We start from the raw sequence: 25429 nt of genomic DNA on the forward strand, positions 1-25429 counted from the left end.
CCATTATGGACTCAGGAACACTTGTAAATTCATTGCCTTCCAATTCTGAGAAGCCCTTGAAAGGTGGCTTTAGCCTTGAAAAAGAAAAGTTGCTGATAGGCTTGTTTAAAATCCGAGAAGTTGTTACAGTTTTAAAGCCTAAATTGGACCTGGTGTCAGCTGATCCGACAACCTTCCCTTTTTTTAATCCCGGGTAATCCGGTAATCTCCCAGTGATGAGCAGAGCATGTACACTCCATTAATACTGGGTGCAATTAGATGCCACCGCCTCAGCCTCAGGTGCCCAGCAGGAAGCCATAATTGACAATACAGATCTGAGTGGGGCAGCATGGTCACAGGCTGGTCACCTTTCCTGTCCGTCTTCCTCATGGAACTTGCTGCACTGATTTACTGCTCACTTCTTCTTTGACCAGTAACTAATGCCCTGGACTGGACATTCCTAGGTGCAATTGTGTTCCTAACCCAGGTGATTGCTGAGGTGAGTTATAAACACCCCACTGAATCTCACCTGAAAATTTACACAGAATTCCCTCTCTATTCTTCACTCCACGATGGGCTAATACCCCCCAAATGCGTGACGCTCCTCATAGGAAAGACGTGTGTAGAGTCAAAGTTAATACTGTGAGTCTCAAATTCAGCATTTAAAAAGGCACTGGGAGAAGTAAATATTTGTAGATCTACTGCATCCTTAACAATGTAGTCATAATATGATCAATTTTATTTTCATCAAAAATTGTTTCTTTTGTTTCTAATCACAGAGACAGGAAAGATCCCCTTCCTGAAAATATTGGCTATGTATAATTTAGTTATCATTTTAGGTTATTCACAATTGGAATTTACCCCTTTGAGTACTAATGAGATCGTTTATATTTCTGTCTAGTATCCTAATAACATTAGCATGTCTTCCCCCGCCCCACCTTGTATGAATTAGAGACCAGCTGATTCACCTCTTCCCACCTTTAGGGCTTTTCTAAAGATTTTATCGTAAAGGAGATACCTTTTATAAAGATTTGGCATCCTTTTTTTCTTTCTTTGTTTCTTTTTTTTTTTTTGCTCCCCTTTCATTAGGAAAACAGCAATGGATTCTTTTCAGAGATACACATTGATTTGTAGGAAGGCAGTCTAAGAAGCAATTTGTTCAAGAGCAGAGATTGTCATCTGTACAGAAAATTATACCAAGATCTCTTTCCAGGGTAAATTAGGGAGATATGTGGGTCTTATCCTGCACATCTAATGGGTACAAATCTTTCTTTTACTTCAGGGCCTGAGGCTGTTTACAAATAAACACAGACCAAGGTGATATTCTGCCCAAGATAGCACTATGATGGGAGCTACAGAGTCTTCTGGTTAATGACCTATTTGAAAAAATATACCACCACACATACACTTGATTCAGGGACAGAATGCAGTGCCATGTTGGGTGGCCCAGTACTGAGTACTATGATGAAAGCCCTTCACAATGGTTTCCAAAGAATGGGAACCAGAAACAATAAAGTCATACTTTCACAGAGCTATAAGAGAAGGGAATACTAGCAATGAGCCCCAATGGAAAAAGGCTGCCCTGGCTCCATGGCCCTAACTAAGCACAGCCCTGGGAACCATTAGAGAGGGGCTCTGGCAGATCTCAACTGACACATGAGTGAATGGCAGGAGGCAAGGGAAGGAAACTGGGGCCTACCCCAAGTCAGACTTCAGCGATGCAAGGCCATTACACACACACAGACACACACACACACACACACACACACACACACCATTAACTGTCTTTAGGAAGGCACAGTTCACATTTTAATGATAAGCAAATATCATAACAGTAAATTGTCTCCTCTTCTCATAGAGATGGAAAAGATGTAAGCTCTTTAAAAGGAACAAAGGAGGTAGAGACCTGAACTCCCAGGTCTGAAGGTGCTCTGTGAATGACTGGTTGATGGACACAATCAGCTTTTGGTTTCACTGTATTTGTTGTGCTTCAAGGAGCTCTGAGCATGTTACTTAGCATACCTCTGCAGGGAAGGGAAGGTATATCAGTAAAGGGCCAAGGTGGAAGGATGAAGTACAATTCTAAGTCAATGTTCTTCCTTAAAATGACTCCCTCTCCCCACATCCAGCATCAGTAATTCTGGGTCCTCTCCCACAACTCTGTCAGGCTCAGTCAACCCCAGCTTCATCAACTTTTCCCTTCGCATTGGTGGTTTCCAATTCAGCGGTGCTCCCCCCCCTGAATGTTCTTATGGCTGGATCTTTTCTATAATCCAATAGGAGCTAAAATGTCACCTTCTAAGAGAGAACCTCCCTGACCACACTGTCTAAAAATTACTTTTTTATTCTGTAAATACCTTTTTATTTCCCTCATTGCCCTTTTCCTGACCTGAAATTCTTTTTTAGATGTTTAATGCCTCTCTCCCCCTTTGAACGTAAGCACTTTTATATGAGGGCCCATTTCTTCTTTATCGCCATCCTCCGCTCAACTCAGTAACTGTCATGTAGAAAATATTCAATAAATATTTACCGAAGGAATGAAAAGACTTAACTGAAGTCTCACCTTTTCCATTCCAGTCCACTTTGGTCCTTTCCCTTTGCTGGGAAATAAAGCTCTTGAAATGAGTTCTGCATCCGCATCGTGCAGTACTTCATTATAGGGTCTTGATGGTACATCGGTCATGTCATCTTACCTCATTTATATGCTATTGGAATTAAGGATCAGATTTTCTACTCTTCTTTTTTCCCGAACCTCCCCCACCCCCAGCATAGATCTAGATTCACTTGTCTTGAAGCCTGTGTAACAGAAATGTTAGCTCTGGGGAGAACAGTCCTTTCCCCAGAGTGGTCCTTCCCCCATAAAGCCCTCTAGAGAGCTGCAGACCGAATGCTCAGATACTGCTCTAAGAACATGATGTGAAACCCCAGGCCTTGGGTTCAGAGTGTCAGGAGCAAGCTATCACCTTCAGGAGAATGGGTTTGCTTGTGGAAGTCTTGAACTTCTTATAAACATTGCTCATTTCAGGCATACTGTGAAAAAGCTAAACAGCTCTAAGAGCTGATTGTAAATTATTGCGGATTTCCTCCTGTTGCTTTCAGATTCTTTGTTTAAAAGCGTCTGGTAAATACCAGATCTTTATTATGATGACAAATGTCCTGCCAAAAGAAGAGGGAAAAAAGCTCTTTCAAAATTATTCTACACAGAAGTACAGGTGGCTCTGCCCAGCAGAGCAGACTCCCCCCACCCCCAGGCAGCCTGTCACTTCTAAGCCTTGGAAAGAGCTCTTTTTAAGATTAGGACTTGCTTTCAAAATTGCTTTGACTAAGAAGCCAATGCCTGTTGTTTTGCTAACATTTGCTCTGTGTTGTCAATCTTTGGTTGACAAAGCAAAATGACCCCAAAATCCAGAATCCAAATGAATAATTCAAGCATTAAACTTTAGAATATATGCTTGATTCTTCAAGATAGGGAGTCCCACCACCTGTCAGATGCTTTGGACGGGATAAGGCAGAAAGGAGAAGGCAGTGTACAAAATGCAAAAAAAAAAAAAAAAAAAAAAAAAATCATTTAGTTGAGCATCAACTCCAGATTTCCAATTCAGCCAAAATGGGAATTCAGAGACCTGGCTCAATTTTAACTAGAGAAAAAAATGGCAAAAGGAAAGGAAAGAAGCATTCGTTTTTCATCAGAGCCTTAATCATGCAAGATATCCTAAAATCCCAATTCTAGTGAACTAATATTTTCAAGACTTTATTTGTGGTGTGCTCTCTAGATAGCATCACACACATACACATGCAAACATACCACCACCACCGCATGTCTCAGAGATCAAATTAATATCTCACTCTGTCAGTAACTCTGATCAATTCCTAAACTACTTTTGCTCTGGAGATTCCCTCAAGGAATCTAAGTTGAGCTTAACTTTGAAAACATTAACGTGGTCTCATATCCCTATGAAAAAAGCTTTATACTGAGTGAATATATAATAAAAATGAAGTAATGAAAAAAATAATTGTGCTGTTTTTGAGCACTGCTGTGAACTGAATTGTATCCCCTTGAAATCCATATGCTGAATCCCTAACTGCCAGTGTGACTGTATTTGGAGACAGGGCCTATAAGGAGGCTATTAAGGTTAAATAAGGCCATAGAGTGGGACCTTAATCCAATAAATCTGGTATACTTTTAAGAACTAGCATTCTTTTAAGAGATATCAGAGAACTCTCTTCTCTCCACATACACAGAGGAAAGGCGACACGAGAACTCAGTCAGAAGGCAGGCACCTGCAAGGCAAGAAGAGAGGCTTCACCAGAAACCAACCCTGAGAGCACATTGATTTTGGACTTCTAACCTTCCAGAACTGTGAGAAAATAAATTTCTGTTATGTCATCTAGTCAGTGGTATTCTGTATGGCAGCCCAAGCAAACTAAGACAGGCACTCTTTCTTGCTTAGTGATTTCCAAGTATTTCATATGCATTGTCTCTTTTAATCTTCATAATAAACCCTGTGAGTTAGGCACTATTATTATCCTCATTCTAAACATGAGGAAACTGAGACATAGAAGGGTTATGTAACTTGCCCGAAGTCACACACTGTGTCAGACCTCTCTGACTCCAGATGGTATTAGAATAAGTAAATGAAAATAAATATCTTTAAGATATATCAAGTCTTAAAATTTTAAATATTATGGCTCACATGTGTCATTTATTCCTTCCATTGATATTCCTGGATTTTTGTCAGTTGTGCTAAATTGAACTTAACTTGCGTTAATAATCCCAACCTAAATTAACCAACGTAATGAGCTCATAATGCTCACATTTAATCAATACCCACTAGGGAACAGTTATATTATCATTTTTCTCACACTGTTTTGCCTTTAGGGGTGGTATAATCTGTTATTGAGTATAAAGTAGTAGGTGGATTTAAATCTTTTTATTAAGCAATGCTGTCAAGTACTACAGTTATAGCTGCAAATCTTGACTCATCTGGTGGGAAATGTGCTCTGGATTCTAAGTCTGTTCTTCTTTAGTGCATATAGTTTAATGGGAGGAACAAGACGATCACGAAAAATGTCTTGAAATATCTATTTTTATTTAGTGTACCATTTATTTTCCAAGAATACGAATGAGTTATATAGTTTTCATACATGGAGAACCCATGGAAAATAGAAACTTTGAGAATGTAATCTATTGGCAGGACACCAGAATGGTGATATACCCAGACTTGGAGTTATGCAAATATTGGCTCCATTTATAGTATTACTACTTACAACTAGTGTAGCCCAGGCAAGCTGCTTAACCCCTCTCTACCTCAGTTTCATCATGTATAAAGTGCAATTAATATATCAACTTCCAAAAGTGAATATAAAAATTAAATGGAATGATGTTTATAGAGAGCTCAGCATTCTGCCTGGCAAATATTAATACTACATGTTCAATAAATGCTAGCCGTAGTTATTGACATCTGAATCAGGTGGGGTTTTCCCCCACAATTTATTTATGTAGTCATTCAGCATCCTGGAAAAACTCCTGTTTGGCTCATGGGTATAATCAAAACAGATCCTGTGGGTACATTCAAGGTACTTTCAAGCCATCAGAAGATATAATATGAGAAGTGGGGGGGGGCGGGGGGAAACAGAGCTAGAAGTAGGAAAAAAAACATTTTTCAAGATGAAGAACTGTTATTTTCTAGCTCCCAAGAGACTTTCCAACAATAAACAGCAGAAAGTAGGAGGTGATTACACTTTGCACAGGAGACAGCTATTTATAAAGGAGTTTAAATGATACACAACAAACACTATTGGGTCCACCAACACAATAGACAGGGGTGCAAGCTGGTCTGTAGTTAATGCAGACGCCTTAGGAAATACCACAGAAAGTCACTAGAATGAGCTTGAACCCCAGTTACATAGACCCAGGCATTAGACTAGTACCAGCTAAAGGCCTGGGAAGCCCCAGGCTTAACTAACAGAAATTGGTCAAGTAGCAAACACATGTAAGCTGTGACCCTCAGCGTGGCTGCTGTTGTCCAAAAGACCCCAGGTTGCCCTGACATCAAATCATCACCCCGGTGACCCCAGTGGGAGAGGACAGACTGGTGAAAGGCTTCAAAGGATAAGGTCAGAAAAGCCTAGCTTTGACTTAGGTTATGTGGCAATGACAGTTAACTAATCCCCAAAATCTGTTTCCCCTTCATGGTCTGGAGTTGTGGCAACATAGGTTGTGCAGCCAGGAAGATAATTTCTTAGCCAGGAAGATAATTGCATCTTGGCAATGCGATGTAGCTGAGTTCTAGCTAATGGGGGGTGGGGGAGTTGGGTATGAGTAGAAGTGATGTGTGCTACTTCTAGGCCCACTCGTAAAACCTCCCACACTTGCCCTATTCTCCTCCAGCCACCAGACAAAAAAAACCACTATGATGACCTTGGAAACTAAATGCTAAAGATTGCAGAAACTCCAGATATCAATACCTGGGTCCCTGAATGATGAGGAACACCCCCTCCTCCCCACTCCCCATTTGCCTTAAACAACTCAGGACATTTTATGGGCAAGAAACAAATTCCATTGTGTGTGAACCCTCACACATTTTAGTGCCTGCTTGTTATAGCAGCTAGCGTTATCCTAACTAGCACAAGTTATAAATATTTGGCATGTGAATATTGCTAGATAGAGAGAGCACAGGAATTTAAACACTTTTTCTGTTCTGTGTTCTGTTTTCTTTTTCTATTCTGATCTTTGCCTTCAACTCCTCAAAGCCATAATTAGCATTAGAATATTGCCACTTTATTGAAATGTAGTGGGAATGAGTAAAATGATACCTGACCTACCACTCTGAGCTCCCTGGGGTAAAAAGTATAGTAAATTAAGTATAGTATATACACAATCAGGTTTTAAGGTACCTATTAAACACAAATCGAGTAGAAATCAAGTTATGTAAAACTTAAAGTTATCTAAATCCCAAGTCACCCCATTATGTACATAAGTGAGTGTGAACAGCATTATCTTGTATATTAAACAGGTAAAATTAGGTTTAACTCCTCCTTGAGTTGCCTTAATAACTAAGAAGAGTCAGTAACTATGCAAAAACAATCTCTTTCATAGAAATGTAAACCTTTGGGTTTGGTGTTAGACATATGTAAATCTGTATAATCTTTCTGTCAAAGGTAGTGGCAACCTAACGGTGTTTCTGTGGTTGTTGGTCAGAGATGGCAGTCACTAATGGTGTCTCTAGCCTTTTGTGCTGATTTTAAAGACTAGAAGTATATTTTGAGCATATTTCTAACTAATTTAATTTTATAGTAGTATCTGTTAAAGGTGATCTTACATTATGTTTGATCCAAGTTTCATAAAGGAAGACAAACACATGGTAGCTTAAAGTTAGGCTGAAGTTAGCCAAAATTGGAAGATGAATTATTCGTCACCTGATGATCTGAACTTAGGAAAATCCCCAATCCTAGAACTTTAGCTAAGTTTAGCACCAAGTTATTCAAGATGTATCCCTTCATGCCTATAGTTTCTTTACACTGCCATGATTCATTCATTCACAAGTACTTACTGTGCCCCTGAACTCGAAGCTGGGGATTCAAGATGCCAAAGATACAGTCTTTGTCCTCACAGAGACACAGTCTAATAGAGAAGACAGTCGTATAAATATGTGACCATAAGGCACAGCAATATATCTAATACAGCTGTGCACAGTGTCTAAATGCATCCCAAGCTCCATCATTGGATCACAGGGTATTATGGGATAGGAGCTAAGGGGAAATGTTGTATATTTTGCCATCTGTGCTGCAAATTTAATCTGAGGCTCTAAGGTTGATGAGTTCACCTCAACTACCCATTGTTCTGTTTCAACCTGACCAGCCAGCATAACACTATGGCCCTTTCTTATGATCTAGAAATTTTAGATGCTCAAGTGAAGAGGCTGCCATCTTGAACTGGCCAAAATTCATGTCATTCTCAGAAGTGAAAAGTCTTATTTACATGATTTCTGGCCTTTGACCCATCACTCTACCAAAGTATTAAAAGCCCAATGTCCCCTCCTGTTTTTCTTTTACATATTCATACTTGGGCCAGAAAATATTAGTGAGAATATAGAGGCACTGAAGTAGGTGGTAGCCATCTGGCCTGGCCAACTTCTAAAAAAAAAATTCCTGTAGAAGATAAGGCCTTCTTTGGATGACACCTGTGCCCCAGGGAAATTGACATATTATTATAAGCAAGAGAAAAAAGTCATTCTACCACATGGGAGTAATTGTTAGCAGACAAGAAATCATGTAATACACAGCAGTTGTGGATTTTAAGGGCAAGATTCCAGACCATGATATAAGCCCAGTTGTCTGTCCAAGGTCAATGGGGTAATGCCCTTGCTTGCTTCAGCTCAGAGCTTCATTTACTTTGTAAACTCTGAGTATAGGTTCTGTCTTTTGTCTATAGGAGTCAGGATTTAGTGTTCTGAAGGGGACCAAAGGATTTAATGTTTAATGGAGTGTTTGTCCCTCTTTTCAGCAGGCTACAAACACAACTCCCTTTCGAACACACCCCCCTGTAAAGAGACCCGGAGAGGTGAGAGTCTTTGCTGACAGATATAATAAATTCTTACTTTGTCTAGAGAGATTTGTCAGGCATTGTGTTATGAGACTACCTGGGCTGCCTGCAGCTGTGCTCACTACTACTGAAGCATAAGGTTTAAATCATCAAGTTCCATGAGGCCAGTAAGTGCTGCATAGTATTTTTCGTTGAGGCTCTCTCTATTCTGTACAAGCTGCCAAAATGGCTGCCAGTTTTTTAAGAAAAGCCATTCATATGAGTTTGGCCTTGTGGGGTGGGGATGAGGGGGGATCCATCATGTATCAAGGCAGTGAATTGATTGACTCCTGTTTTACTTTTCAACCAAATGTTTTGGCAGCCTGCAGAAGAGGGTCAGACAAGCTGTCCTGGTTGAATGCTACTGTCATCAGAGTGAAGGAGGCTAGTTTCAATGGCTGCAGTGCCATGTTCAACATCTGTTTGCTTGGGAGCAAAATGATTATCGTCAGAGAGCAGCAAAGTTCAACCGCGAATTTGGTATGATATTTACAAAATATCCCTTGCTCTATGAACATACTGACTGAGATGACAGTGGAGCTCCAGGATAAGTCCTTGAGAGAAGCAGCTTCAGAGAACCAGGTGTACCAACAGATTGCCCACTGCCCTGCAATTCAGAATTGGCCCATGTGCACCTTCTCAGGTCAGTGCCATTTTTGTTTGCTGGTAAAGACGTCCTTTTAACCGCAGTTCAAAAATGCTAAGTCAGCATCCCAAAGTGGTGGGAAGGCTTTACCTATTTTACACTCACCGAAAACATTTCCAGTACTGGGCATAGTCACACTGAAGAAAGGTAACCAAAAGTTAGAGAACCTGAGGAACCAGGAGAGCAGGTCTGATGCTGGACCTTTGTGCCTCAAACATTGAGGCTGCCATTGGTACTGGTTACCATCTACAGAGAAACATTTCCAGAGTTTGATATTCTAAGGTAATGTGTTAAAGTATTTCCTTATGCCATATTCTCACCCCAAGAAAGCTCAGAAGCTAGTCAGGGACACAGACCTGTGTACAAATGACTTCATCACTGTATGATAAAGGTTCGTAATACAACCTGGGAATGGTGAACTTGTTTGGGGACCCTTCTAGTTTGGATGCACATCACTGAGGCTCTGTCTAAACAGTCGAAAACTCAGGATCAATAATTGGTCAATCCATCATAAAATTGGATTGCGATGATGGTTGCACAAATCTATAACCCTACTTTTAAAACATAATTGTACACTCGCAATGGAAGAATTTTACAGTATGTAAAATTGCCCCAGTAAACATTAATAATTATGTTTACAATAAACAATATTGTTAAATAAACAATAAATAGCCAATCTGTTATTTTCAGATATTTTGACAACTAGTTTGTGGGGTTTTTTCATATATTACCCCTTTTATTTAAAAAAATTTTTTTAACATCTTTATTGGACTATAATTGCTTTACAATGGTGTGTTAGTATCTGCTGTATGATAAAGTGAATCAGCTATACATATAAATATATCTCCATATCTCCTCCCTCTTGCGTCTCCCTCCCATCCTCCCTCTCCCACCCCTCTAGGTGGACACAAAGCACCGAGCTGATCTCCCTGTGCTATGCAGCTGCTTCCCACTAGCTATCTATTTTACATTTGGTAGTGTATATATGTCCATGCCACTCTCTCACTTCGTCCCAGCTTACCCTTGCCCCTCCCTGTGTCCTCAAGTCCATTCTCTAAGTCTGCGTCTTTATTCCTGTCGTGCTCCTAGGTTCTTCAGAACAATTTTTTTTTTTTTTTAGATTCCGTATATATGTGTTAGCATACGGTATTTGTTTTTCTCTTTCTGACTTACTTCACTCTGTATGACAGACTCTAGGTCCATCCACCTCACTACAAATAACTCAATTTTGTTTCCTTTTATGGCTGAGTAATATTCCATTGTATTTATGTGCCACATCTTCTTTATCCATTCATCTGTCGATGAACACTTAGGTTGCTTCCATGTCCTGGCTATTGTAAATAGTGCTGTAATGAACATTGTGGTACATGTCTCTTTTTGAATTATGGTTTTCTCAGGGTATATGCCCAGTAGTGGGATTGCTGGGTCCTATGGTAGTTCTATTTTTACTTTTTTTAGGAACCTCCATACTGTTCTCCATAGTGGCTGTATCAGTTTACATTCCCACCAACAGTCTATGAGGATTCCCTTTTCTCCACACCCTCTCCAGCATTCACTGTGTGTAGATTTTTTGATGATGGCCATTCTGACCAGGGTGAGGCGATACCTCATTGTAGTTTTGACTTGCATTTCTCTAATGATTAGTGATGTTGAGCATCCTTTCATGTGTTTGTTGGCAATCTGTATATCTTGTTTGGAGAAATGTCTATTTAGGTCTTCTGCCCATTTTTGGATTGGTTTTTTTTGGGGGGGGTTGGGGGGCTTTTTTGTTTTTTATTTTTGGCTGCGTTGGGTCTCCGTTGCTGTGCGTGGGCTTTCTGTAGTTGCAGTGAGCCGGGGCTACTCTTCGTTGTGGTGCATGGGCTTCTCATTGCGGTGGCTTCTTTTGTTGTGGAGCACGGGCTCTAGGCACATGGGCTTCAGTAGTTGTGACACACGGGCTCAGTAATAGTGGCGCACGGGCTTAGTTGCTCTGTGGCATGTGAGATCTTCCCGGACCAGGGCTCGAACCCCTGCATTGGCAGGTGGATTCTTAACCACTGTGCCACCAGGGAAGTCCTGTTTGTTTTTTTAATATCGAGCTGCATGAGCTGCTTGTATATTTTGGAGATTAATCCTTTGTCAGTTGCTTCATTTGCAAATATTTTCACCCATTCTGAGGGTTGTCTTTTCGTCTTGTTTATGGTTTCCTTTGCTGTGCAAAAGCTTTTAAGTTTCATTAGGTCCCATTTGTTTATTTTTGTTTTTATTTCCATTTTTCTAGGAGGTGGGTCAAAAAGGATCTTGCTGTGATGTATGTCATAGAGTGTTCTGCCTACGTTTTTCCTCTAAGAGTTTGATAGTCTCTGACCTTACATTTAGGCCTTTAATCCATTTTGAGTTTATTTTTTTGTATGGTGTTACGGAGTGTTCTAATTTCATTCTTTTACATGTAGCTCTCCAGTTTTCCCAGCACCACTTATTGAAGAGGCTGTCTTTTCTCCATTGTATATTCTTGCCTCCTTTATCAAAGATAAGGTGACATATGTGTGTGGGTTTATCTCTGGGCTTTCTATCCTATTCCATTGATCTATATTTCTGTTTTTGTGCCAGTACCATACTGTCTTGATTACTGTAGCTTTGTAGTATAGTCTAAAGTCAGGGATCCTGATTCCTCCAGCTCCATTTTTCTTTCTCAAGATTGCTTTGGCTGTTCGGGGTCTTTTGTGTTTCCATACAAATTGTGAAATTTTTTGCTCTAGTTATGTGAAAAATGCCATTGGGAGTTTGATAAGGATTGCATTGAATCTGTAGATTGCTTTGGGTAGTATAGTCATTTTCACAATGTTGATTCTTCCAATCCAAGAACATGGTATCTCTCTCCATCTGTTTGTATCATCTTTGATTTCTTTCATCAGTGTCCTATAGTTTTCTGCATGCAGGTCTTTTGTCTCCTTAGGTAGGTTTATTCCTAGGTATTTTATTCTTTTTGTTGCAGTGGTAAATGGGGGTGTTTCCTTAATTTCTCTTTCAGATTTTTCATCATTAGTGTATAGGAATGCAAAGGATTTCTGTACATTAATTTTGTATCCTGCTGCTTTACCAAATTCATTGATTAGCTCTGGTAATTTTCTGGTAGCATCTTTAGGATTCTCTATGTATAGTATCATGTCATCTGCAAACAGTGACAGTTTTACTTCTTCTTTTCCAGCTTGGATTCCTTTTATTTCTTTTTCTTCTCTGATTGCTGTGGCTAAAACTTCCAAAACTATATTGAATAATAGTGGTGAGAGTGGGCAGCCTTGTCTTGTTCCTGATCTTAGCGGAAATGGTTTCAGTTTTTCCCCATTGAGGACAGTGTTGGCTGTGGGTTTGCCATATATGGCCTTTATTATGTTAACTTCCCTCTATGCTGACTTTCTGGAGGGTTTTTATCATAAATGGGTGTTGAATTTTTTGACAACTAGTTTGAATTAACTTCATTCCCAGCCCAAGCAGTCTTGAAGAAATATGGTATTAATATGGCCCCTAAATGCCCCAATTTGTCATAAGAAATTATTTGTCAAAATCTGACCTGGTTTATGTACAACTAACCGTTTTTAAATCAAGATGAACATTTGTTTTCTCATATCTCCAACCATACAGAGAATATCTTTTAGATCTAGGCAGCATAAATAAAAACAAGTATTTCAGTCATTGAGAAAGAATGAAAATAAGAATAATCTCACAATTGATCACAGAAAGTCCATCCCTGTAAGTATAATTATTCAATATTCTGATAAAACTCTATACATAAATTTCCCTCAGAGAAAGATAGTACTTAATTTTTTTAATTGAAATCTCAATAAGCAATATGGCCTATTTCCCTAGGGCTAGATGCCTTACATAGAGGGAAAAAAAGCGCTCATCCATTTCAGCATAACTACTAAACTTTTGGCTGAAAGAGAAATATCCTTCTTTCTTTAATGTAACTTCTGTTTTCACTGGTTTGAAATAATGACCATAAAATTTTAAACAGCGGGAAACCTTACAAAAGCCAATTATCATGCATTCAAGCTCTATGATCCTTGCCAGTTTATCTAAAACTAATTCAGACCCAAAAGTAACTTCCCATAGAAAAAAGTTGCTTTTCTCATGGTCTAAGAAATCAATCAACTCTCAAATACTATTTAATCTGTAATATAAGGAGACCACTATATCTCTAGGGGATTCATGGGAGGCAAATGGCGAACATCTAGAACCCTCCATTTGCATCTAATTACCCTTTTTATTATAATACAAGTTTGAGTGAAATGCTTTTAGGTTTGAAATTACAAAATCATTTATTTCTACTATTTGCTGTTTTTCATTCATATAGGAATTAATTTTATGCAAAATGGCCTCACAATTATTATAAGGGGTAGAGGGATAACTGCTAATTTTCAGTTATTGTTTGGCCCTCACAATAGTCTTTTAAGCCAGGTAATCTTATTATATATGTTCAATTGACAGAGAAGCTGAGGCTTAACAAAGCTAAAAACCTTGGCCAAGTTTGTCACACTAATATGCAGCAGAGACAGACTCCAAACCCAGAGCTGTGTTCTAGAGTCAGGGTTAACAGTTCTCCAATAGAGCAAGAAAAACTGAAAACCAAGGAGTCTAACATGAGCCTCTGTCCCGGGAAGAGGGCAAGATCAGACCAACATCGAGTTTGCATTGACTGGAGAACTGAGTTACTCTTAAACCTACATGTAAATGTTGTGCTGGAAGATAGTGGCTTAAGAGAAACGCTTTCCCCAAGGACTGGCTAGAAGGGAGATTCTCCAGGGAGATGAGGTGTACGGTCTGTGAATTTCAGCCCCAAATGGAGCAGCCTATGCAGGACAGGACCTGGTTAGGTTAATAATATTTTTGACCTGTCACTTACTATGGAAAATTCTAAATTGACCACAGCTTCCAGCTGCTTCAGATGGGTTATTTTAATAAGAAATTGCACTCACAGACTGTCAGTTTCCTGACTGATAAACCTAAATGCAAATAGTATTTCATACTGTTTGGAAGAGGCAAAGATCAAGCTGAACAGTACCTTTTGGCTGGGAACTCCCTAAACATTTTCTAGGAGCTCTTTCTTCCTGCTGGCAGAAGAAAACAAATCTAGTTGGTTTTTATAAGATGTTTCTTTTTCTTCTTTTTACCCTCAAAGAAAAATACACTTTCCTGAGAAATCTGATATTATAACGTGCTCTTTTAGGTATTGCCACATAATTTACACTTCTGGCAAAGATTCTCCCAGCAGCCACTTGGGGTACATTTTCATTCAGCACATTGGCACTCTTATGTAATTTTGATAAAGGTCTTTTTCACTGGGATAACCGTGATAACCCACTGTCCTTTGGCTGTCCCAACTGGACCATTTGTTGAATGGCTTGAATTGCTGAGTGACTGGATAACCATGTTACCCACAGAGCACATTGGGTGGAGGTGAAACACAGATGATTACATTTAAGGGCTCATTAAGATCTGGCAAGGCAGAAGCTGGGTAGATCTGCTTGCATTAGCCAGGTCCTCCAAGTCTTTCTGTGTTCCATGTTGAAACTTGGCCAATCTTGTCAGTCCAGTGACAATGGAAAAAAAAGAAAAAAATGAAACTCTGTTAATAGGATTATACGATTTGGGGAGTAGAATGTTGTTACAGATGATTTATTTTGAAAGCTGATTTCGTTTTAGTGAAAACAAGCTCAACCCATTACACCAGAGGCCATGGTGCCAAACACAATCATTTCTAGTTTGAAAGATGTGATTGCTTTTTAATGTGGAAATTTCATGAGGTTACAAAGAGGAAAAAAATTCAACTACTTTCATGTAACAAAGTCACTTTGGGATGTGGGTTACAATGCCCTGACAGTGTCCAGATACCCTGACCACATCTCAAGTTAGAAAGGTGGATCTGTTTGATTTACACCATTTCTCAATTGTGTTTCTCTTATGCCTTTGAAATAACATAAGAGTTTTTTTTACCAAAATAAATAGAAAGATAACCTAAATACTGGAAGTATGCAGAATCAGGCAAGGATAGGCAAGATAGAGGAAACAAATACAGGTAAAGAAACTTAGTCTACAGACCTCTGTCTGTCTGTGTGTGTGTGTGTGTGTGTGTGTGTGATAGAGAGAGAGAGAGAGAGAGGGAATTCTCCTTTGCCAAAACAGTTTTATTTGCTTACTCCAGTTTGACCAAACCAAAAGCCTGTTATTTAGCCTGTTCTAATTTAATCTCATGATTTGCTTTCACTAGGTTCCATAGCATCTTCTTTTCTCACATATATCTTTGGGGGATTTTAAAGGAAACAAAGACTCATCAAATCAATTTTTAATGTGTTCATAGGGTATGGCTGAGATTATCATAATGATGATGGCTAGGTTTTGACTCTGCCATAATTTATCAGATATTATAATTCTTTGTTAATATGTAATATAATGTGAATTATAAAAAAAAAAAACAGTTGATGGGATGAGGAAAAAAGTGTTTCTACTGGTAAAAAAATCACTAAATTGAGAATGATCAAAAAGTTAAGCCATCTTGAAGAGAATTGAATGTTTGTTATGTGGAATGCATCTCTCCATTCTTAAACTAGGCTTTTATCCCTAGCTGGGAAGGATGGAGCCATAGCAGGGAATACAGCCATGACAATGTAGCGTCATTTTCAGAACCTTGGATAGGAATGACATATATACCATGAAACCTTTTTGTCCTTCCAGTAACTGGTTGTTATTTTTTGCCTGTGCATTTTGCATGCCTGTTCTTTGTGACTGGCAGGGGAAAAGCAGGTGAAGAAGCCATATGATTGCAGTGCTTCTTGCAAAAGCTTGACTGACAAAATTGCTACTGCGTCTTTGGGAGCCAGCATAAAAGAGCACAAATCTGAGCATCAAAGGAACTGGGACACTGGAAAGGAAAGGTGCTGGCCTTTTGTTGGAGTAAAATTTAGGGGGAATGAGTTAGGAGTCTGATAAACAAGCAAAGCAAGACTACAATGTCCAGTTTCCAATTTAAGCAAATCCTAGTTAGCCCCTGACAGTTCCACTTAGCACACCATTCATTTAGTACTCAGGCCAACACTGAACTGCCAGGTCAGCTAATGTGGTGAGTGTGCATGTCCTTCCATTTTCCTTTTTTGATTCTTTTCTGTTCATTGTCACTTCAGTTCTGATATCTAAATACCTACATAGATTATTTTACTTCTTAACATCAATTCCTGTAAGAAGGAGACTTGAGTACAGTAAAGTAAAATTTGGGATCATTATGGATCAATGTAACTAGTGCTTAAGGGAAGGGCTAAGTGCTTTAACTTATTGAATGGCTACCATGTTCCAACTATTTCATGTACTTATTTAATCCTCACAAAACCTTGAGATAGATATTATTATCCCACTTTGAAGAAGGAGGAATTGAGATGCAGGGATGTTAAGGTACCACAGATTCATCTACTCCAAAGCCCATGTTCATCCCACTAGTTCATTCTGTCTCCCAACTTCACGTATGGCAAAAGCCTATTGATTCTTGGGGCTGAGGAATGGACTTATTCAGTAATATGAAGTCTAGTTATGGCTCCAATTAGGACCTCAGAGTCCTTGGTTATGAGACTTTGAGGAAAGGGTTTGGAGATCTTCAGATGAAAGAAAAATGGAGCATAACTTTCTGTAGTCAAATGTATATTTGATATATATATGACAAAGTGCTATTGGCTTATATAGGTTTTTTCAGCAAATAAGTCTCTGAGACCTTCATCTCTATATTCTTGGTACCTAGAATAATGCCTGGCACATAGTGGGTATCCAATGAATATATGTTGAAATTAACTGTGGGGTCCATAATTATGGGAATAAATCAGGAAATCTGTTAACTAGTGCAGAAACGATATTTCAGATTTATTTCCAAAGTTGTCATATTTGAGGTGATTCTAAAACATTTATCCATATTTTACTCTTTTATGGTATGATGACAGTGGTGATCGTAAGAAGACTTTGTAAAATGACATCTCTCGTTATGTTCCTTTTTAAAAGGTGAACTATACATGCCCCTACAACAATATTCCCATAATGAATGAGTCTCATGGAGTATTGATTAATGGCTTCTTCAGTTAAAAGAAAAACCAGTTTCTTCTTGGATTTCAGTGGTTGCTAAGACTGCGCAGTCTATACAGGAAAAAAACTGCATGAAACCAGACTCCAAGCTCAGAGGGCAAGCATGCACACTGCACCAGAAATCATGCTATTCCAATCCAAATGTACTAAATCCTCCTGTAATGTGTGGTCAAGGAGTTAAGTTCTAAAGGAAAATGCAAACAGCCTAACGTGGAAACCATATCTGTCTGTCTCCTTCAGCCTCTGAGCCTCTCTGACAGGACTCTGCCGAGGAAGGTGTCTTAATGCTTCACCCAGTAATGATAGCCTCACCAAGTGCTTCGAAGGAGTTATACAGTAAGGGCCAAGTTTGGGTTTGGAAAAGAGAGGAAGCAAACTGACTCTGTGGTTTGTTATGAGATCCTGGGAGGAGCTTTGAGCGTTACAAAGAGTCTTTCCTCTTCCAACCCTTCCAACCTCCTCCTCACTCCCTCCTGGGTTTCATTCTTTTTTCACATAAGCTTGGCAGCAGGCAGAGTGAGAAAGGCTAGCTGAAAAAAGGACCCCTCCGTTCAGGTCTCCTTCGCATGACCTATGACTGCAGCCCCAACAGTGGATTGTGAAACTAGAAGCCCTCTTTCGTTGAGTCCGTCTTACCAAGAGGAAAAACTGCTTTGTGTGATGACTTTATGGCAAATCTTGGCAAAAGCTTTGCCCTGCATACTGAAAGAGAGACATTTCTAACCGCAGCTCATGAACCACACTTATTTACTCTGGCACATGCCCACTATTTGTTCATAGGCTTTCTGTCTCTACCAATGTGTTCCAATTTTGGAGGCTAAATCACTGCCACTACTTTCCAGGACATTCCGCTAGGCTAAGCAAAATCGCCCTAAGCAGTAGTCAGAAACCACTGGAGTAGTATTGTAAATACAGACTATTTGACGAAAATGAAAGATAGCAAACATCTTATCGTTTTTGTGCTGCAGAATTCCATGGGTCATACCTTGCAGAAAGTCATGCAAGACACTAGCAAGAAACTAGAGCAGGGTACAAGGGCTTTCATCCCCACTAAAACTCAGAAATTGTGCTTGAAACCACTTTGAAAGTTGGTCACAGTCTAACACAGCTTTAAGTACATACTATGACCCTGTTCAGGAGTCATGCTAGAGATTAGACACAACCTAACCTGTAGTAGCCTTTTGTCTGGTATGGATTTTAAAATAAACATAAGATCTGAAAACAGTGGAGCAATGCATTTCTGCATTCGGTGATAGCCATCCCATCCCCATGTGAGTCTTTACCTTGGGCCTAATGATGGCTTAATGGGTCATGTTGAACCAGGTTGATTTCAAGATCTGGGATAACTGGGAAATTCTCCATTTGTAATAAAACCTCCTCGCACTATTGAGCTGCCTTATTCCTTATCTCACCCCAGGCAGGGACTGAGGAAAGGATACATGACATGATACTGCTTCTCTATCCATACCTCTTTTGCCTGTTTTCTATTAGATTTGTTTCTAACCAAAGCAGAGTTTTTATTTACCCATGTGTTTTAATAATGAATAAGAGTGTGTGTTATACATTCTGCAACTTTGATATCAGTGCATCAATATGACCATGTTTGTGTTTGGAAAGAGAAAGGAAGCTCACTCCAAAATCAAGTGCTCAGTATCCACCAGTATTCTTTTGAGGTGGCTTAGCAGATTCTTGAAGTACTTATACGTTTTACAATACCTCTTGAGACTTATTGAAACAAGTCTCTTTCATCCTAAGGGTGAAGCAAAATTAAGTTGAAATAAGCCACAATTAAAACTCCATGTGTTGCTTTACAAGGCAGAAGAAAGGGTATCCATATCTCTATCCATGTGTATTCTGTTAACCTTTCAGGCATTTTAACTTTGGGTAGTGGTCAGCATGAAGGGGGACTAGGTAGGAACAAGGCCACCACATCAAACTGATAGTGGGGTGGAAGGAACATTTGACACCTCCCGCCTTTTCTGCCCCCTGCCTGTTTTTAATTTTGCTAAATCATTCCCGTCTGGAGATTGTATATTTTAAGTTGCCTCTCCAAGCAACATAGAGGTACAGTGTCAGAGAGCCTGATCTCAAAACCAGGCAAAGAGATGTGAAAGCTGTAAAGGCCCCAAGCTACAAGAAAGACAGAAAAGGAACAGGGTGGGGTCCTGGCTTAAATGATATTAGCCTTCAGGGTGTATGCAGTAACTGGGAAGATGCACTGGGAGACATAACCTTTCTCTCATGGTGAGTGTAAGACTTTTTGTATGTTTGTGTTTTAAAAAGTTAATATCCCTTTGAAAGTTCTAAAGGTGACTTCCTGGGAAATGTGAACTACCATGAAATTTTACTGGAAAAGAGATTCCAAGGCAAGAGACTTCAAAGTGAGATTTGTCCATCATAAATATGAAGGTAATAGACAAAGGGGGAAAACTGGTGACAAAACCTAAAATGTGTTTTGCACATGTGCACATGCATAGAAACATCATGATGCTATGGAGCCCATCAATAGTGACTTTAAGAAAAAATATTACCCTCTCTATATAGCCTAACACCACTCCCAAGTCATGTAGATCTGTTTGGGAGAATTTCAGATTCACGTGTTCTAGGTGTTGGCATTTACACGTACATGTTTCTAAAACACATCTATAAGATGGGCATGTTAATAGTTTCATCTACAGAAAAATTATAAGTCTCAGATGAGAAAGCAAGTAAAGTGCTAAGCATGGTGCTTGAAATAGTCAGTACTCAAAAATTATCTGCCATTATTATTTAAAGACTTACATGATATGGTGGGAATTTTTTAAATGTAGTGCAATCATGATAACCAATAGCTTCCTCTCTACAGGGAATAGCCTTGAACCTAATTTACAGTTCTTTCAATTTTTTGTTTATTTTTCATATATACTTCCTCCTGCTCAGGTTTATTGAGGACTCTGTGAATGCAGCATCACTGCAGCCTTGTGCACCACTGTAGTAATCTCTAGACAGTGTTAATATTGTGGTTTTAATGAAAGGAATGGTGTGGGCTTACACACACAGGTATGCATTGCATGTGAAAAAAAACCCAAAACTTTCTGAATGGCATTTCTTCATGTTTTATCACCATTTAAAGGAATAATAAAACTACCTATTTACTCTTTTTTTTCTTTTTTATTATATATATATTTTTAAATTTTATTTATTTATTATTTTTGGCTGCATCGGGTCTTAGTTTTGGCACGCGGGATCTTTGTTGCGGTGCGCGGGCTCCAGGACACACGGGCTCTGTAGTTTGCAGCACGCAGGCTCTCTCACTGAGGCGCATGGGCTCAGTACTTGTGGTGAACAGGCTTAGTTGCCCCGCAGCATGTGAGATCTTAGTTCCCCGACCAGGGATCAAACCCGCGTCCCCTGCATTGGAAGGCGGATCCTTTACCACTAGACCACAAGGGAAGTCCCATAACTACCTATTTACTCTTTTGCTGATAAAGCAGATGATGTTTATTGTAGTTCTGTAATGTATTTACCTCATCAGTTTCCCAGAAAAATCCCTGTTTAGTTATGTGTCTAGTTGCAATGCCATTCTTTCTTAAAAGTGATAAATTATGGCTTTAGGTTGTTTTCCTTAAGAATTTTTTTTTGTATTTGTTATTATCTAATAGCTATAGAAGCAGTGGAGAAGTTACCTCAAATGAGAGAACAATTAGTAAATGAAGACCAGAGATTCATGTTGTTTGTGTGTGTGTATGCACAGGCACATGCACTTGACCAGACACACACAATCGAGCTCTTTTGAATCTGGCATCACAGATGTTGAGACATATTTTTGCAGAGCAGTTTGTGATGACATTTATGAGCTATATTGCCTCACAGTGATCTCTCAAGGTGAGTGAAGGCAATCCAACAGATGTGGAAACTAAAGTGTTGGGAGCCCCAGCACAAGCCCCAACAGGTAGAAGCCCAAGAAAGGGAGTGACAAACCAACAAACTGTTCAAACCAACAAATGTAACTCCTGACTGGGGTGTTTTTGTTTTTGAGTGAGAGAGGAAAAGTATATTCAGGCACATGCACTTGAGCCAGCACTGGAAATCCTATGCCCTGTGTGCATTTATGTATGTGAAAGACATGCGTTTACATACAGAAACCACATAATTATTAGGAACCAACAATGGTGCCCTTGATTCTCACTGAAAATCACTGTAAGTCACATGGGAAATTTTCCTAAGAGCTTAAATCAGAGCCCTGCCCACTCAGTAACTCAGCAAATGTGTCCCGGCTAGGCTACGAAGATATTCAGAAAATCTTAGATTAGGATAGCAAAAATGAAACATAAACAGTGTCAAATCAAAACTGCCATGGGCATTTTTAAAGTTATTTGGCTTAAGTCATCATGTAATCAGAAATAAAGCATTGCTGCTGCTTTCAAAGGGACAGTTAGAGAGCAGAGTGAAGATTTGATCAGAGGCATATAAGCACTTAAAAGAAAACAGGCACGGATTGTGAGATTACATATTCTAAGTAGGAATCAGCTGCAGGCACTTCTGAATCATTTGTCTTTCTGATCTTTTAGGAATCAGCCTGTAGGCAAACCACGGGGTGAGGCCGGGAATGCCTGGATGAGGGTGCATGTGCATGTGGGAGGGGTGCTGAGCACCCTCTCTCAGTGCCAACCCCCCGCCCCTGGGAGAAAGGTATGTACAGTCCTTGGTCTACCTGTTGACAGAGGAGTTAGGCATGTTCTCCTGCTGTCTTGCTCCCTGCCAGCACTTCCTCCCTCACCAGTGATGAGACCGGACTATGCAAAACAGGTACTCTGACTATGCCAGGCTCCAGGGCCGGGCCTTCCTTACTCAGACTAGGTATTTGTCTTTGTGCATGATTTTAAGGGTGTGCTAAAAAATGTGTCTATGTCCCTAAAATATTACTCCCATCAATTTGCAACATAGCTTCTGAAACTTCACCACTAAAAATTCACATCTTTGAGTTAATGCTAATCATCCATAGTAAGAGGGGCGGTGTATTAAACTGTTTTTACCCTTTCTACTCTCATTCTAATTAGATTACCAGATAATGCCCTGCTCTCTTGAAAGTGGAAGTAAATATCCAGTGGGAATGGGGCACAATGCAGGTAGAATTTGATAGAAAATTTGGTCAACATGAGAAGTGGAAAAGGTCCAGAGCATATCAGCTCAGGTGAGGGCCACAGTGAGGGGACCTTGTGTAAACAGATTACAGAATTACACCTCTAGGCAGGGGAAGTAGGAAAGAGGAAGAGCCATTCCAAAATAAGTAAATGTTGCCAAAGAACCACTTACCAGCATTTCCTAAGGCTGGTCCTGCTGCTAGAGTGTAGACCTTCCAGCAAAATATATTGTGAAAAAATGTCACCCCTCCACCATAAACAAATACCCCACCCCCACTCTGTTTCTCTGCCCCAGTTTCTCATTTGGGAAGCTTACAGTTACTATGGCAGCCTCCAAGGTTTTTTGGAGGAACAAGAATGTTCAAGGAAGCTAGAGCTCTTCAACCAAATGATTTTATATCTCAGATTTCCCAGTTCTGACACCCAAGCCCTCACTTTGGAACATCAATAAATCCTTGTTATATTGTTGCCTGAGACACCATAAGTAAACCTCTTGAGAAATGTAGAGATGTACACAGGCTACTCAGCATAACCTTGTCAAAAGAAGATACAGTACTTTCTGGTAGTTCCTATCCCATAGTCAGGAATAGGTCATTGTTTTTAATCAGAAAAAAATATATATATCTTTTACTATCTTATCAATTCTTTACCTTCTTTTTGCAGGTTTTTATCCTTTAAGAGAACTGCACATGGTTTTGGTATATAATATATAATATGACCTGTTAAGATTATACCAATGAAATTGGTTTCCTGGAAGACCAGAAGCCTGGACTGTCACCACACCTCCAACCACTCGATGCCACTACTTCCGAATCATGGGACTTGCCTGTCCACTCAGGACTGTGGGACTCTTGGGGAAATTGCCCAGGCCATGTTTCACAAACAGGCCCTGGAACTCGTGGGAAAGGAGCTGTCTTGACTCATAAGAAAGGGGGCGCTCCAGGTTTCGTTATGCGTTTTCTAGAGGTACAGATGAGGTAGGGTGAAGGAGATAGAGTTCATGCCTGAAAAAAGGAAAGAGATAATTATCAGGAAAATATTTCTTTAGCTATTCAACCCAGTCCCTTGGGTTAAGAAGGAATTTAGGAGCCCGGTTTTCCTGATACCTTTTTTTTTTTTTTTGCGGTACGCGGGCCTCTCACCGTTGTGGCCTCTCCCATTGCGGAGCAGAGGCTCCCGACGCGCAGGCTCAGCGGCCATGGCTCACGGGCCCAGGCGCTCCGCGGCATGTGGGATCTTCCTGGACCGGGGCACGAACCCGAGTCCCCTGCATCGGCAGGTGGACTCAACCACTGCACCACCAGGGAAGCCCTGATACCTTCTTAATTTTGATAAAAGCATGGATTTAAAAACAACGACAACAACAACAACAGGGGAGTGTCATTGTCATTTCAGGACCCATCAGTGTCTTCCGATAAAGCTGTATCAGTAATAATATTTTTTAAAGATGTACTTTCATTTTAAGTAGAGAAGAAAAAAAGAAAAGTGAAAAACACACTTTAGCCCCTTCATCTCATTCAGTTGAATTTTTCAGGCAAACTACAAACAAGAATGATAAAGTCATTCAGCCTCTGTTATCCCAAATGTCCCTAATGTTTTCCTAAGTATGTAATTTACTCTCATAGCAACTGCATCAGGAAGACAAAAACCAACAGAATTATCCACAGTTTACAGATGGGTTAAGAAACAGGCAAACAATCAGGTGAAAAACAATTTAGTTCCCTCATTAGTTGTTTTGTCTTCATGATCCCATGTTTTTATTTTATTTTATTTGTTTGTTTATTTATTTATTTATGGCTGCTTTGGGTCTTCGTTGCTGCGTGCGGGCTTTGCTAGTTGGGGCGAGTGGGGACAACTCTTCTTTGCGGTGTGCCAGCTTCTCATTTCGGTGGCTTTTCTTGTTGAAGATCACGGACTCTAGGTGCGCGGGCTTCAATAGTTGTGGCGCACGGGCTTAGTTGCTCCGCGGCCTGTGGGATCTTCCCAGACCAGAGCTCGAACCCATGTCCCCTGCATTGGCAGGTGGATTCTTAACCACTGCACACCGGGGAAGTCCCCCCATGTTTTTAAAATGTGTTTTTTTAAAAAAAACACATTGAATTGATTGAGTGCTTTGGTGCTAGGAGGACACAACCTCAGAAGAAAAAAAAGTGATCAATTTTCCAAAATTAAATAATGAATCAGTGGTGGTACAGCTACTAGAATCAGCCAAGAATATAGTTAGAGAAACATTTAATCTCAGAAATGTCATTCCATTCATCAACTCAAGAAAAGCTTTCCTTGTGAACCACAGAGATTAAATAGTTTTAACGGAGATTATATCTAAGGAGGCCACCCAAATTCACCTTTCCATTATTCATTCTCTGGTTGTAGTCTAGAGACATTAGGTATCTTGGTCCAGAAATACATATTTTCCATTGAAATTAAGTATGTTGGGTTTTCCTTTCTTTGGGCTAAAATTAGTAGTGAATCACAGACTATTTATACCAGATAATGTCACCAAGGAAAAATGTCTCTTTAAGGTTCTTGTGGATTAGATAGGCAAAATTTTCCCTGTACGAGGCTGTGCCTCTGAACAATTATGATGCTGACCCAGCAAAAGCAATGTCTACATTTCATCTTTGGAATCTGAGGAGGAAAACTAAAACAAGTGGTCATTACTGAAGGGGGTTTCAATAATTGCTTTAATGGGACAGAGTGGTTTTATGTGAAGGTCTTTGTGACAACTCAGGAAGAAACAATCAAAAGGAAAACTGTTTTTACAGCTTGTGACAAGGTAATACCAATAAATAGGAATGGCGCCTTGATCATTCATCCCAGAGACCCTAATACTTAGTTTGACTGTATAATTTATCATCCAAACCAAGATTTTTTTTTAGAGAGCGAAAGGGGGTGCAATTGACAATTACGCTGGAACAACAGGTGTGAATTAGAACATTTCAGGCAAACGGGACAAATGATCACCCTACTAATACTAGAAAGGAGAAAGATTAATTA

The 25429-nt window shown here is 39.7% G+C and overlaps 1 protein-coding gene across 34 annotated transcripts in view; it reads right to left on the reverse strand.

Moving 5' to 3' along the window:
- DLX5 (distal-less homeobox 5) overlaps positions 1–25429 on the reverse strand; it is a 100782-nt gene that overhangs the window by 9190 nt on the left and 66163 nt on the right. For 5 of the 34 annotated variants that reach the window (XR_016394329.1, XR_016394343.1, XR_016394326.1 and 2 more), the window contains one exon: positions 1–25429. This exon is cut by the window's right edge. The exons of 2 other annotated variants lie outside the window; for them this stretch is intronic. The gene's annotated coding sequence lies outside the window, so the exon portion shown is untranslated. 27 more of the 34 variants (XR_016394350.1, XR_016394349.1, XR_016394348.1 and 24 more) reach the window with 23 other exon arrangements.

The sequence above is a fragment of the Delphinapterus leucas genome, chromosome 9 (assembly GCF_059928025.1).
Source record: "Delphinapterus leucas isolate spDelLeu-1000000601 "Yukka" chromosome 9, BTC_Dleu_Yukka2, whole genome shotgun sequence".
NCBI classification, from domain to species: domain Eukaryota; kingdom Metazoa; phylum Chordata; class Mammalia; order Artiodactyla; family Monodontidae; genus Delphinapterus; species Delphinapterus leucas.